The sequence below is a fragment of the Tamandua tetradactyla genome, chromosome 3, assembly GCF_023851605.1.
Source record: "Tamandua tetradactyla isolate mTamTet1 chromosome 3, mTamTet1.pri, whole genome shotgun sequence".
In the NCBI taxonomy this organism is placed as follows: Eukaryota; Metazoa; Chordata; class Mammalia; order Pilosa; family Myrmecophagidae; genus Tamandua; species Tamandua tetradactyla.
In genome coordinates this window covers 83494225-83506772 of record NC_135329.1, presented here as the reverse complement: position 1 = coordinate 83506772, position 12548 = coordinate 83494225, and positions in this window count along the sequence as shown.

The window sequence follows — 12548 nt, the reverse complement described above, 5'->3', positions numbered from 1 at the left end:
GTGTTGTTGGATACGATTTGCTAGAATTTTATTGAGGATTTTTGCATCTGTATTCATTAGAGAGATTGGTCTGTAGTTTTCTTTTTTTGTAATATCTTTGCCTGGTTTTGGTATGAGGGTGATGTTGGCTTCATAGAATGAATTAGGTAGTTTTCCCTCCACTTCGATTTTTTTGAAGAGTTTGAAGAGAATTGGTACTAATTCTTTTTGGAACGTTTGGTAGAATTCACATGTGAAGCCATCTGGTCCTGGACTTTTCTTTTTAGGAAGCTTTTGAATGACTAATTCAATTTCTTTACTTGTGATTGGTTTGTTGAGGTCATCTATGTCTTCTTGAGTCAAAGTTGGTTGTTCATGTCTTTCCAGGAACCCGTCCATTTCCTCTAAATTGTTGTATTTATTAGCGTAAAGTTGTTCATAGTATCCTGTTATTACCTCCTTTATTTCTGTGAGGTCAGTAGTTGTGTCTCCTCTTCCATTTCTGATGTTATTTATTTGCATCCTCTCTCTTCTTCTTTTTGTCAATCTTGCTAAGGGCCCATCAATCTTATTGATTTTCTCATAGAACCAACTTCTGGCCTTATTGATTTTCTCTATTGTTTTCATGTTTTCAATTTCATTTATTTGTGCTCTAATCTTTGTTATTTCTTTCCTTTTGCTTGCTTTGGGGTTAGCTTGCTGTTCTTTCTCCAGTTCTTCCAAATGGATAGTTAATTCCTGAATTTTTGCCTTTTCTTCTTTTCTGATATAGGCATTTAGAGCAATAAATTTCCCTCTTAGAACTGCCTTTGCTGCGTCCCATAAGTTTTGATATGTTGTGTTTTCATTTTCATTCGCCTCGAGGTATTTGCTAATTTCTCTTGCAATTTCTTCTTTGACCCAGTCGTTGTTTAGGAGTGTGTTGTTGAGCCTCCACGTATTTGTGAATTTTCTGGCACTCTGCCTATTATTGATTTCCAACATCATTCCTTTATGGTCCGAGAAAGTGTTGTGTAAGATTTCAATCTTTTTAAATTTGTTGAGACTTGCTTTGTGACCCAGCATATGGTCTATCTTTGAGAATGATCCATGAGCACTTGAGAAAAAGGTGTATCCTGCTGTTGTGGGATGTAATGTCCTATATATGTCTATTAAGTCTAGTTCATTTATAGTAATATTCAGATTCTCTATTTCTTTGTTGATCCTCTGTCTAGATGTTCTGTCCCTTGATGAGAGTGGTGAGTTGAAGTCTCCAACTATTATGGTATATGATTCTATTTCCCTTTTCAGTGTTTGCAGTATATTCCTCACGTATTTTGGGGCATTCTGATTCGGTGCGTAAATATTTATGATTGTTATGTCTTCTTGTTTAATTGTTCCTTTTATTAGTATATAGTGTCCTTCTTTGTCTCTTTTAACTGTTTTACATTTGAAGTCTAATTTGTTGGATATTAGTATAGCCACTCCTGCTCTTTTCTGGTTGTTATTTGCATGAAATATCTTTTCCCAACCTTTCACTTTCAACCTATGTTTATCTTTGGGTCTAAGATGTGTTTCCTGTAGACAGCATATCGAAGGATCCTGTTTTTTAATCCATTCTGCCAATCTATGTCTTTTGATTGGGGAATTCAGTCCATTGACATTTAGTGTTATTACTGTTTGGATAATATTTTCCTCTAACATTTTGCCTTTTGTATTATATATATCATATCTGATTTTCCTTCTTTCTACACTCTTTTCCATATCTCTCTCTTCTGTCTTTTTGTATCTGACTCTAGTGCTCCCTTTAGTATTTCTTGCAGAGCTGGTCTCTTGGTCACAAATTCTTTCAGTGACTTTTTGTCTGAGAATGTTTTAATTTCTCCCTCATTTTTGAAGGATAATTTTGCTGGATATAGGAGTCTTGGTTGGCAGTTTTTCTCTTTTAGTATTTTAAATATATCATCCCACTGTCTTCTAGCTTCCATGGTTTCTGCTGAGAAATCTACACAAAGTCTTATTGGGTTTCCCTTGTATGTAATGGATTGTTTTTCTCTTGCTGCTTTCAAGATCTTCTCTTTCTCTTTGACCTCTGACATTCTAACTAGTAAGTGTCTTGGAGAACGCCTATTTGGGTCTAATCTCTTTGGGGTGCGCTGCACTTCTTGGATCTGTAATTTTAGGTCTTTCATAAGAGTTGGGAAATTTTCAGTGATAATTTCTTCCATTAGTTTTTCTCCTCCTTTTCCCTTCTCTTCTCCTTCTGGGACACCCACAACACGTATATTTGTGCGGTTCATATTGTCCTTGAGTTCCCTGATACCCTGTTCAAATTTTTCCATTCTTTTCCCTATAGTTTCTGTTTCTTTTTGGAATTCAGATGTTCCATCCTCCAAATCACTAATTCTATCTTCTGTCTCTTTAAATCTATCATTGTAGCTATCCATTATTTTTTCTATGTTTGCTACTTTATCCTTCACTTCCATAAGTTCTGCGATTTGTTTTTTCAGTTTTTCTATTTCTTCTTTATGTTCAGTCCATGTCCTCTTCATGTCCTCCCTCAATTTATCGATTTCATTTTTGAAGAGGTTTTCCATTTCTGTTCGTATATTCAGCATTAGTTGTCTCAGCTCTTGTGTCTCATTTGAGCTATTGGTTTGTTCCTTTGACTGAGCCATATTCTCAATCTTTTGAGCGTGGACAGTTATCTTCTGCTGCTGGCGTCTGGGCATTTATTCAGATTTCTCTTGGTGTTGAACCCAGCAAGGTTGTAATATTTTTCTGTGAAATCTCTGGGTTCTGTTTTTCTTATCCTGCCCAGTAGGTGGCGCTCGTGGCACACGTTTGTCTGCGGGTCCCACCAGTAAAAGGTGCTGTGGGACCTTAAACTTTGGAAAACTCTCGCCGTCCTGGGGGTTCGCTAGCCGAAGCGGCTTGAGCCGGCCCGCGGTCCGAATGCAGGGAGGGTGTCCGAACGCAGGGAGGGTTGCTGGTCGCCGCAGCCAGGGAAAGAGCCCATCCGAATTTCCTAGTCGGCCCTGGACAACAAGCGTGGCGGGAGGGCGCCAGCGGCAGCGGCCCGCCCGAGAGAGTACACGTTCCCCGGGAGTCACGGGGTCACCGTTCTCCGCGGCCTGGGGGTTTCCGATCCAATTCTCTCAGTTGGTCCGGGGGCTGCGCGTGGTGTGGGCGCCAGTCGCCTTGGTTTCAGGGGACCACCTCTCCAATTCTCCCAGCCGGCCCGGGAAGGGGGAAGGGAGTAACTCCGGCCGCTTGCCACCCCGCCCGGTAAGGCCCGCGCGCCTCCGCGATCTCACCCGAGCTGCTTCTCTCAGCCAGCCAGCCGTTCCAGGATGGGGTACGCTGTCTTTTTTATCTCTGTTGTGGCTTTGGGCGCTTTCTGTATCGTTTCTACTCCCCTAGTAGGTGTCCTGGAGAAGAAACTAAGATCCGCGCGTCTTACTAAGCCGCCATCTTCCAGGAAGTCCTAAATTCTTCTTTATCAGAAGAAAAACTGTACCCCATTAAAAAAATTGTTCTGCTAGATTCCATGTGAAGAGGATGAAATGACAAGCTATACACTGGAAGAAAATATTTGCAAAGCATGCATTCAGCAAAGGATTACTATCTAGAACATATAAAGACCTCTCAAAATTCAACAATTAAAAAATAAACAAGCTGGATGGGCCATGGTGGCCTAGCAGGCAGAGTTCTCGCCTGCCATGCCAGAGACCCAGGTTCAATTCCTGGTGCCTGCCCATGCAATAAATAAATAAATAAATAAATAAAATAAACAAGCCAATTAGAAAATGGACAGAGGATGAAAAACATTTTATGAAAGAGTATTACAGATGATAAATAAATGCAACAAGATATTCAATATTATTAGTCATCAGAGAAATGCAAACAACAATCATAATGCATTATCAATACCCACATATCGGGGTGTATTTAAAACAAAACAGTGACAATATTAAATGTTGGCGAGGATTCAGAGAAACTAAATGGGAATGTAAAATAGTACATTCATTCTGCGAAGTACGCTGGCAGATTTTTATAATATAAACCTTGTAGTTACCTCATGACCCAGCAGTTGTGCCTGTGGGTTTATCCCAAAGAAGTGAATACTTATGTGCACCTGTAGGCAAGCATACAAAACCTGAAATCAGCCCAGATGCCCTACGACATGTGAATGTCTGACAAGCTGTGGTATGTACATATGATGGAATGCTATTCAGCAATAAAAAGGAATGATTTATTGATACGTGCAACAAATTGGCTGAATCTCCAGGGAATTACTGTGAGTGAAAGAAAATCCAACCCTAATAGGTTATGTGCTGCATAATTTCATTTAATAACATTTTTTATTTTTATTTTTTCTTTTCTCTTTTTCTTTTTACTTTTTTCCTCTATATAACATTTTGTAATGACAAAATTATAGAAATGGAGAGTAGGTTATTGGTTGCCAGGGATTAGGAATGAGGGTGAAGGTGCAGAAGAGAAGTGGGTGTGGTTTTGAAATACCAACAAGAGGGATCCTTTGTAATGGAAGTGTTTAGTATTTTGATTATGGTGGTGGAGACAAGAGCCCACACATATGATAAAATTGAATGGAACTACGTACGTGCGTGCACACATGCACAAATGAGTACAAATAAAACTGGGAAATCTGAATAAAATTGGTCGATTGTATCAACATTGATATTCTGGTTGCAATATTGTGGTATAATTCTGCAAACGTTTCACATTGGGATAAACTGGGTAAAGTGAAATCCCTCTGTATTATTTCTTATGGCTGCATGTGAATCTATAATTATCCCAGTAAAAGTTTCAACCAAAAAAAAAAAAACAGTTTTAAAGAGACAAGAGAAACAGCTCTTTATTGATTATTCCCTCACTCTGTGTCAAAAGCATCTAGTAGCAACAGAAAGACACCATGATTTGGATTTGAGTCCTCAGGTTGATCCTGGCTCCATTTTCCAAAGGAGCAGAATGGGTGAACTGTTCAACTTTCCAGTGCTTCAGTCTATGTTCGTAAAATGTGCTTTGTGAGGATCTCTAATGGAGGATTAACTTAGGTCATGTGACCATGCCCACAGTAAGTATTCAAGGAGTTTGGATTCCTGCATGGAAGCCTTCCCTGCTCCTCCTCATCCAAATGGGGGCTTGTAATTGTTCTCTGGCCCCTCCACTCGTCCATCTTGTCAACCATGCACTGAGCTGGGCCTTATGTTAGGAGCTGAGGGTCAGGCTGTGATCAAGACAGGTGTGATTCTTGCCTCCCTAGAGACAGACGTTGAATTTTAATATTATGGTGATGATTGTTAAACTTTTTATCATCTTGGACTTTCCCTGGACATCTAACCATCCACACAGCTATGCAATGGACAATTGAGCTAAGTTCTTGGGATGTAGTTTATAAAAGCAAACAGCCTACAGTCCACCATCTGTAATCATCACTCTTTTGTGGTACTTCCAAAGTACCTTTTACTGTCCTTTCTCTACACTTTACAGCTTTACTAAACCAAGACACTTTTGATTTTACAATCTCTCAGGGAAATGTCTACCACTTCCATTATCATTCTATTATAATTTAAACTTAAAATATCTTTAAGCAAGTATTTTCAGTTAATAGACTTGGCATCTGTGATCTGTTACTCACTTTTTTCTCCTCTTCCCTTTCCATTCTCCCAAATTGTTTCTTGAGGAACCACTCCACATCACTGTATTATAGCTAGCCAGTCTTCAGAGAAATAAGACCATGCCCCCACAGCCAGGGAGCTGGGGACCCAAAGACCTGATTGACATTAGACCCCTTTGACTCACTTTGGTTCAGTGCCCTGGGACAAGACCTATGGGTATGTGACACCTCCAAAGCCCAGGGCTTGGTTTAGGTGGACCAGCTAGAAGGAAGCCCAAGATGTCTGTCTGGTGGTTGCAGGAGGAGATGGTACTTTCCCTTCTTGGGCAATGTAGTAGAATGGATTATGTACCACAACAGAAGACATATACTTCATCTTAATACATGTTCCCATGGGTGTGAACCTATTTTTAAAGATGACCCTCTGAAGACATATTATCAGTTAAGGGTGGACTCATTTATGAATAGGATTTTATTTCTAAGATCTTATTTAGGTGGGGCCAAGTGAGAGAGTGGGCCTTAATCATTATTGTTGAAGGCCTCAAGAAAGGAAATTCAGATGCAGTCAGAGGAACTAGAATGCAGAAGTAGCAGAAATGTGAAGTGCAGACACAAGGGAAGAGAGCTCTTCATGTGATGGAGGCAGAAAGGCAAGCCAAGGACCATGGAAGATTTCAGTAAGCCAACACCAGCCTACTATAGATGCTGGGAGAAAGTGAAACTTGCCAATACCTTGCTTTTGGACATGTAACCTCTGAAACTATATGAGCCAATAAATTCTTGTTTAGCCAACCAGTAAGTGGTTTTATCATAGCAGCCCTGGAAAACTAAGGTGAGAATGAGGCAGCCCACTTTTCTTTCTTTCTTTTTTAAATTGATATACAGTATATATTCATATACCAGGTAATCATCCAAAGTGTACAATAAATGGTTTACAATATCATCATAGAGCTGTGCATTTATCATCACCATTGACTTATTTTTTTCTTTTTTTTAAAAATAACATATATACGAAAAAGCAAAACAAAATTAAAGCACATCACAACAATGAGTTGCAGAACAGATTTCTGAGTTCGGTATGGGTTACTGTTCCACAATTTTAGTTTTTTATTCCTAGCCACTCTGGGATACTGGAGACTAAAAGAAATATCAATATAATGATACAGCAAGCCTACTTATTTGTTAAACCCTACCTTCTCTGTATAACTCTATCATCACCTTTGATCTTTCTATCCCACTCTTTAGAGGTATTTGGGTTATGCCTACTCTAGCTTTTTCATATTGTAAGGGGCTGTTGATAATGTGGGATAGGGGAAAGGAACTACTTGATGTTCTGGAAAGGCTGGCCCCTCTGCATTTCAGGACTTATCTGGTCCAGAGACCCATCTGGAGGTTGTAGGTTTCTGGAAAATTATCCTAGTGCATGGAACCTTTGTAGAATCTTATATATTGCCCTAGGGGTTCTTTAGAATTTGCTGGAATGGTCCTGGTTGGGGTTTGGCAGGTTATGATAGGTAGCAATGTCTAACTGATGCCTGCATAAGAGCAACCTCCAGAATAGCTTCTCAACGCTATTTGAACCCTCTCTGCCACTGATACTTTATTAGTTACACTTCTTTACCCCCTTTTGGTCAGGTTGGCATTGCTGATCCCATGACGCCAGGGCCAGACTCATCCCTGGGAGTCATCTCCCATGCCGTCAGGGAGGATTTCACCCCGATGTCATGTCCCAGGTAGAGGGGAGGGCAATGGTTTCACTTGCAGAGTTGGGCAGCCTGCCTTTCACTGCCTTGGTTGTGGTCATTCATTCTGCAGACCACGGCACCCATTGTGAACAAGGCACTGACACCAAGAGGAAGGCCTGGATGGGGGAACAGCCAGGACAGCCTGACTGAGCTGCACTAGACTTCAGCCAGTGAGAACAGCACATGAATCCATTGGGAGGTTAAACCAATGTGAGTTGATTTTTTTATGTCTTTTTTTTTTTTTTACTTGCAACCAAAGAATGCTAAGAGCTACACATAGAGAAGTTGTTTTTCTCTTTGATTATCTCAAATGTGAGCTGACTGAGGCTCAAAAAACTTTAAATAACTTGCCCAACAACATAGGTTAAAGGAATTAAAGGGAGGCCCTGAGCTCTTCTGGGGTGTCTTAAGCACAAGGTAGGTGGAGGCCTCCTGGGGCAGGATGGCCTGAAGGGAAAAGGGAAGCTCTGAGAGGTGATGGAGGTTCCATTACTGGTCTCACCACCTGTTACTTGTCTCCAACTGATCCTAAGTAATGCCCTTGGAAATTATTTCTGTAAGTTTATTCCTGCTGAGTTGTTCACCAGAACAAGGATAAAAAATTTGAAATCAAGCATGCACTCCCATGTCTCTCCCAAATGTGAGAGGGACTTGAAAATACTTCTGAGAAAGTCAAGCTTGCATAAGGATAACAGAAGCAGCTCTGGCTTACCTTTGGCACATTCCAAAAGAGGCTACCCTGTGTTAGAGAAGTCACCCTGCTTTTATTGGAATTATTTACCCCTTCCCCTTCCCGCCTGTCTCATCAGCATCTCCTCACCACTGTTCTCCTAAGTCTCAGTTAAGCTCAGCCTCATTCATTTATAATGTCTAAAGAAAATAAAACTTTTAAAGATACAACAGCAGGTACCAAAGAACTAAAAGGAAAAGGGAAAAACAAGACAAAACATGAGCATGGCATGTAATCTCCTCACCTAGGAATCACACACACTTTCTGGGAAAGTCGTTTGTGCATTAGAGGGTGGCAATTACTCTTGAAGCCTCCCTCATGTCTGGGCCTGAGCGACACGCTCAGGGACACCAGCCTGGACGAAGAGGGTTGAGCTTAAAGGCAGACAAAAGAATCTGCCATGCTGCCTCCGGGAAAAAGTGACCCTCCTTGAGCCTAGGAAGAAATTTTCCTCCCCTGCTGGCTGTGGTGAAATTTTAACTTTTGAAAATTTATTTCTATTATTACCAAACAGATGAAAGAAAGCAGCAGTGTTTCCATATCAATTTGTAAATACTCAGCCAAGATCTGAGAACCTCAGAGGAAGAGGTTCAAGAGAGCTTCTGTGTCCATTTCCCCACAGTTCCTCTTTTGGCTTCTAAAGATGATGGAGTAGTAACTATCATTTAATGCTGTGCTGAAGGGGGCGCTTCACAATATGGTGAAAATGGACATGGTTCCAGTCTGGCCAGAGCATCGGGGCATGGCTGTGCCCTGGACAGAACACATCACACTGCTATAAACGTGTGCTGTTCACACTTCAATTCTGCCAGAAGGTTTCAGGAGATCCATCTTTCCAATGAGACACTTGGGCTCAGCTCCCATGAGCACTTTGTTAATACAAATTCCTTTCCACAATCAATGTGTTCAAATTACAGATGTATAAAATCATAACTAACACAAAAATAAACTTGCAGGCTGTGACTGCTATTCTGGCCATGACATGCTGCCCGTGATAGTTTCAAGAATGTTGCAGACAGGTGCTTCCAGCATCAGATGGGGAGGGCCCTCAGGGTTGAGTTGCTAAGAGGAGGTCCTGTGATGAGAGCTGGCCTGGAAAGCAGGTGCACAGGTCACCCCTATAAGGGAAGGAGGGCTTCATGGCAGAGGAAGAATGGGGTATGTTGTGGCTATGCAACCTCCACCTCACTTCCTCTGATGGGTCCCTGAAATCAGAGCCAGGGGCAGGTCTAGGAACATGTGGTTTATTATGGTGGTGATCCCAAGAAGAAGAGGTGAAGGAAGTGGGAGAAGGACGTACAGGAGTGGGAAAAGTTGATGTGAAGTGTGTGATTGAGGTAACACAGAGCTGTAGAAATAATTCTACTTGAGTCTCTGAAAAGCATGTAGAAAGTCTCCCAGAATGTATTCCCGGAGGCACAGGAGTGAGTACTGCCTCCATAATGCCTTCTTCTGGACACTTCCTCGCCTACTGAGGGAACTTCCCAGGCCTTGGGGAAGAAGAGGGAGGTATGGTGCAGGAAGCCCATTTGAGCTTCCTTGAGACTGCCCTGCAGCTGTGTCTGAAGTCAGCAAGGGGAGACACCAGATGTGCCTCCCTCATGGGTGAGGAAGAAACTTAGAAAACATGAATTCCAAGCACTGCTCATTGCCTCCTATGAAGATATCTGTCATCTCCAGCAGATTTTATGTCATATAGTTGGAGTTTCATAAATTGCCATTGAACAGCATGCAAAGACATCTCCCAGATTCTCATGTGGGAATTTTTTTTTCCCTTTATTCTACTCAATTTGGTATCTTCAAGGTTCAACCATGTTGTCACATTTATCAGGGCGTCATTTCTTTTTAAGGCTGAATAAATTCCATTGCATGTATATACCCTACTTTGTACATCCATTCATCACTTGTGAAGAGTGCCTCTAATCTTTTGTGAATAATACCTCTAAGAACATTGATGTGCAGATATTTATTTGAGCCTCTGTAGTGGGACTGCTGGATCCTATTGCAGTTAATACTTACTTTCTGAGAAACCACCAAACTGTCATCCACAGCAGCTAAACCATTTTACATTCCCATCAGCAGTGAATGAGTGTTCCTATTTCTCTGTATCTCCTCCAACATGTCTTACCACTTGTTTTTCTTTAGCTTTTTTTAAATTGTGAAATATAACATATACACCAAAAAAGCAATAAATTTCCAAGTACAGCATGTAGATATAGAACAGATTTCAGAGTTTGGTATGGGTTACAATTCCACAATTTTAGGTTTTTATTTATAGTTGCTCTAAGGTACTGGAGGCTGAAAGAAATATTAGTATAATGATTTAGCAATCATACTTATTTGTTAAACCTGATCATCTCTTTATAACTCCACCATCAACTTTGATCTTTCTCCCACTCTGCAGAAGTATTTGGCCTATGCCAATTCTAACTTTCTCATGTTAGGTTGGGCTGTCAAAAATATAGGATAGGGGAATGGAACTAGTTGATGTTCTGGAAGGGCTGGCCCATCTGCATTTCAGAATTTATCTTGTCCAGGGACCCATCTGAGGTTGTAGGTATTGGAGAGTTATCCTAGTGCATGGAACCTTTATAGAATCTTATATATTGCCCTAGGTGTTCTTTAGGATTGTCTGCAAATGGTTTTCCTTGGGGTTTGACAAGTTATGATTGTAGCAATGTCTAACTGAAGCTTGCATAATAGTAACCTCCAGAGCAGACTCTTGACTCTATATGAACTGTTTCAGCCATTGATACTTTATTAGGTACACTTCTTTTCCCTGTTTTGGTCAGGATGACATTGTTGATCCCATGATGCCAGGGTCATGGACATGATGCCATGGATATCATGTCCCACACAGGTGGGGAGAGAAGTGGTTTCACTTGTAGAGCTGGGCTTAAAGAGAGAGGGGCTATATCTGAGCAACAAAAGAGGTCTTCTGGAGGTGACTCTTAGGCATATCTATAGGTAGACTAAACTTCTCCAGTGCCTAGATAAACTTCCCAAGAGTAAGCCTCAAGATCAAGGGCTTGGCCTCTTGATTTGGGTGTCCCTAATGTTTGATACAGTATCTGGGCCTTTCTCAGTGGTAAAGTTTAATATTTCCATAATTTTTCTCCCATCCCTTAAGACTCTTCATCAATTCTTTTTGACTATCTACTTATTACACTCTGGGATGTGTCAAGGCATTACATTAAGCTATACAGGATTAAAGGCTAGTGTTAATCCTCCCACTTCATTCTTCTTTTTTTAAGATGGTTTTAACTATTTGGGGTCTCTTTCCCTTCCAGATGAATTTTGTAATTAACTTTTCCAAATCCTCAAGTAGGTTGATGGGATTTTGATTGGTCCTGCACTGAATCTGTAGATCAATGTGGGTAGGACTGACATCTTAACTATATTTAACCTTCCTATTCTTGAGCATGGAATGTCTATCCACCTATTTAGATTTTCTCTGATTCCCTTTAACAATGTTATGTAGTTCTCTGTGTACAAGTTCTTTACATCCCTACCTACATTCATTCCTAGATATTTGATAGTTTTAGTTGCTATTTTGAATGGAATTTTTCCTTAATTGACTCCTCAGTTAGGTCTTTGCTTGTGCAAAGAAACATTACTGATTTTTGCATATTAACTTTATAACCTGCCACTTTGCTGAATTTTCTTATTAGCTCAGGTAATTTTGCTGTAGATTTTTCAGGTTGTTTTTGAGTATAGTATCATGTCATCTGCAAATAATGAAAATTTTACTTCTTCCTTTTGAATTTGGATGCTGTTGATTTCTTTTTCCTGCCTGGTTGTTCTAATTAGAGCTTCAAGGAAAATGTTGAATAACAGTAGTGACAGACAGCATCCTTGTCTTGTTCCCAATCTTTGGGGAAAAGCGTTCAGCCTCTCACCATTCAGTAAGATGGTGGCTAATGTTTTCTCATCTATTCCCTTTGTCAGATTGAGGTAGTTACCTTTGATTCCCACATTTTGAAGTGTTTTTATCAGAAAAGGATGTTGAACTTTGCCAAATGCTTTTTCAGCATCAATCGAGATGATCATATGATTTTTCCTTTCTATTTGTTAATGTGCTGTATTACATTAATTTTGATTTTCTTGTGTTGAACCATCTTTGCATTCCTGGTATAAACCCAATTTGGTCATGGTGTAAAATTCTTTTAATATGCTGTTGTATTCAATTTGCTAATGTTTTGTTGAGAGTTTTTTTGACATGCCTTTTTTCAACACATAGTACATTTTCAACACATGTACATTCATTATCATGATCATTTCTTAGAACATCTGCATCAATTCAGAAAAAGGAATAAAAAGAAAATAGAAAAAAAATTCATGCATACCACACTCTTTACCCCTCCCTCTCATTGATCACTAGCATTTAAATCTACTAAATTTATTTTGAAATTTGTTCTCCCTATTATTTATTTATTTTTAATCCATGTGTTTTACTCATCTGTCCATAAGGTAG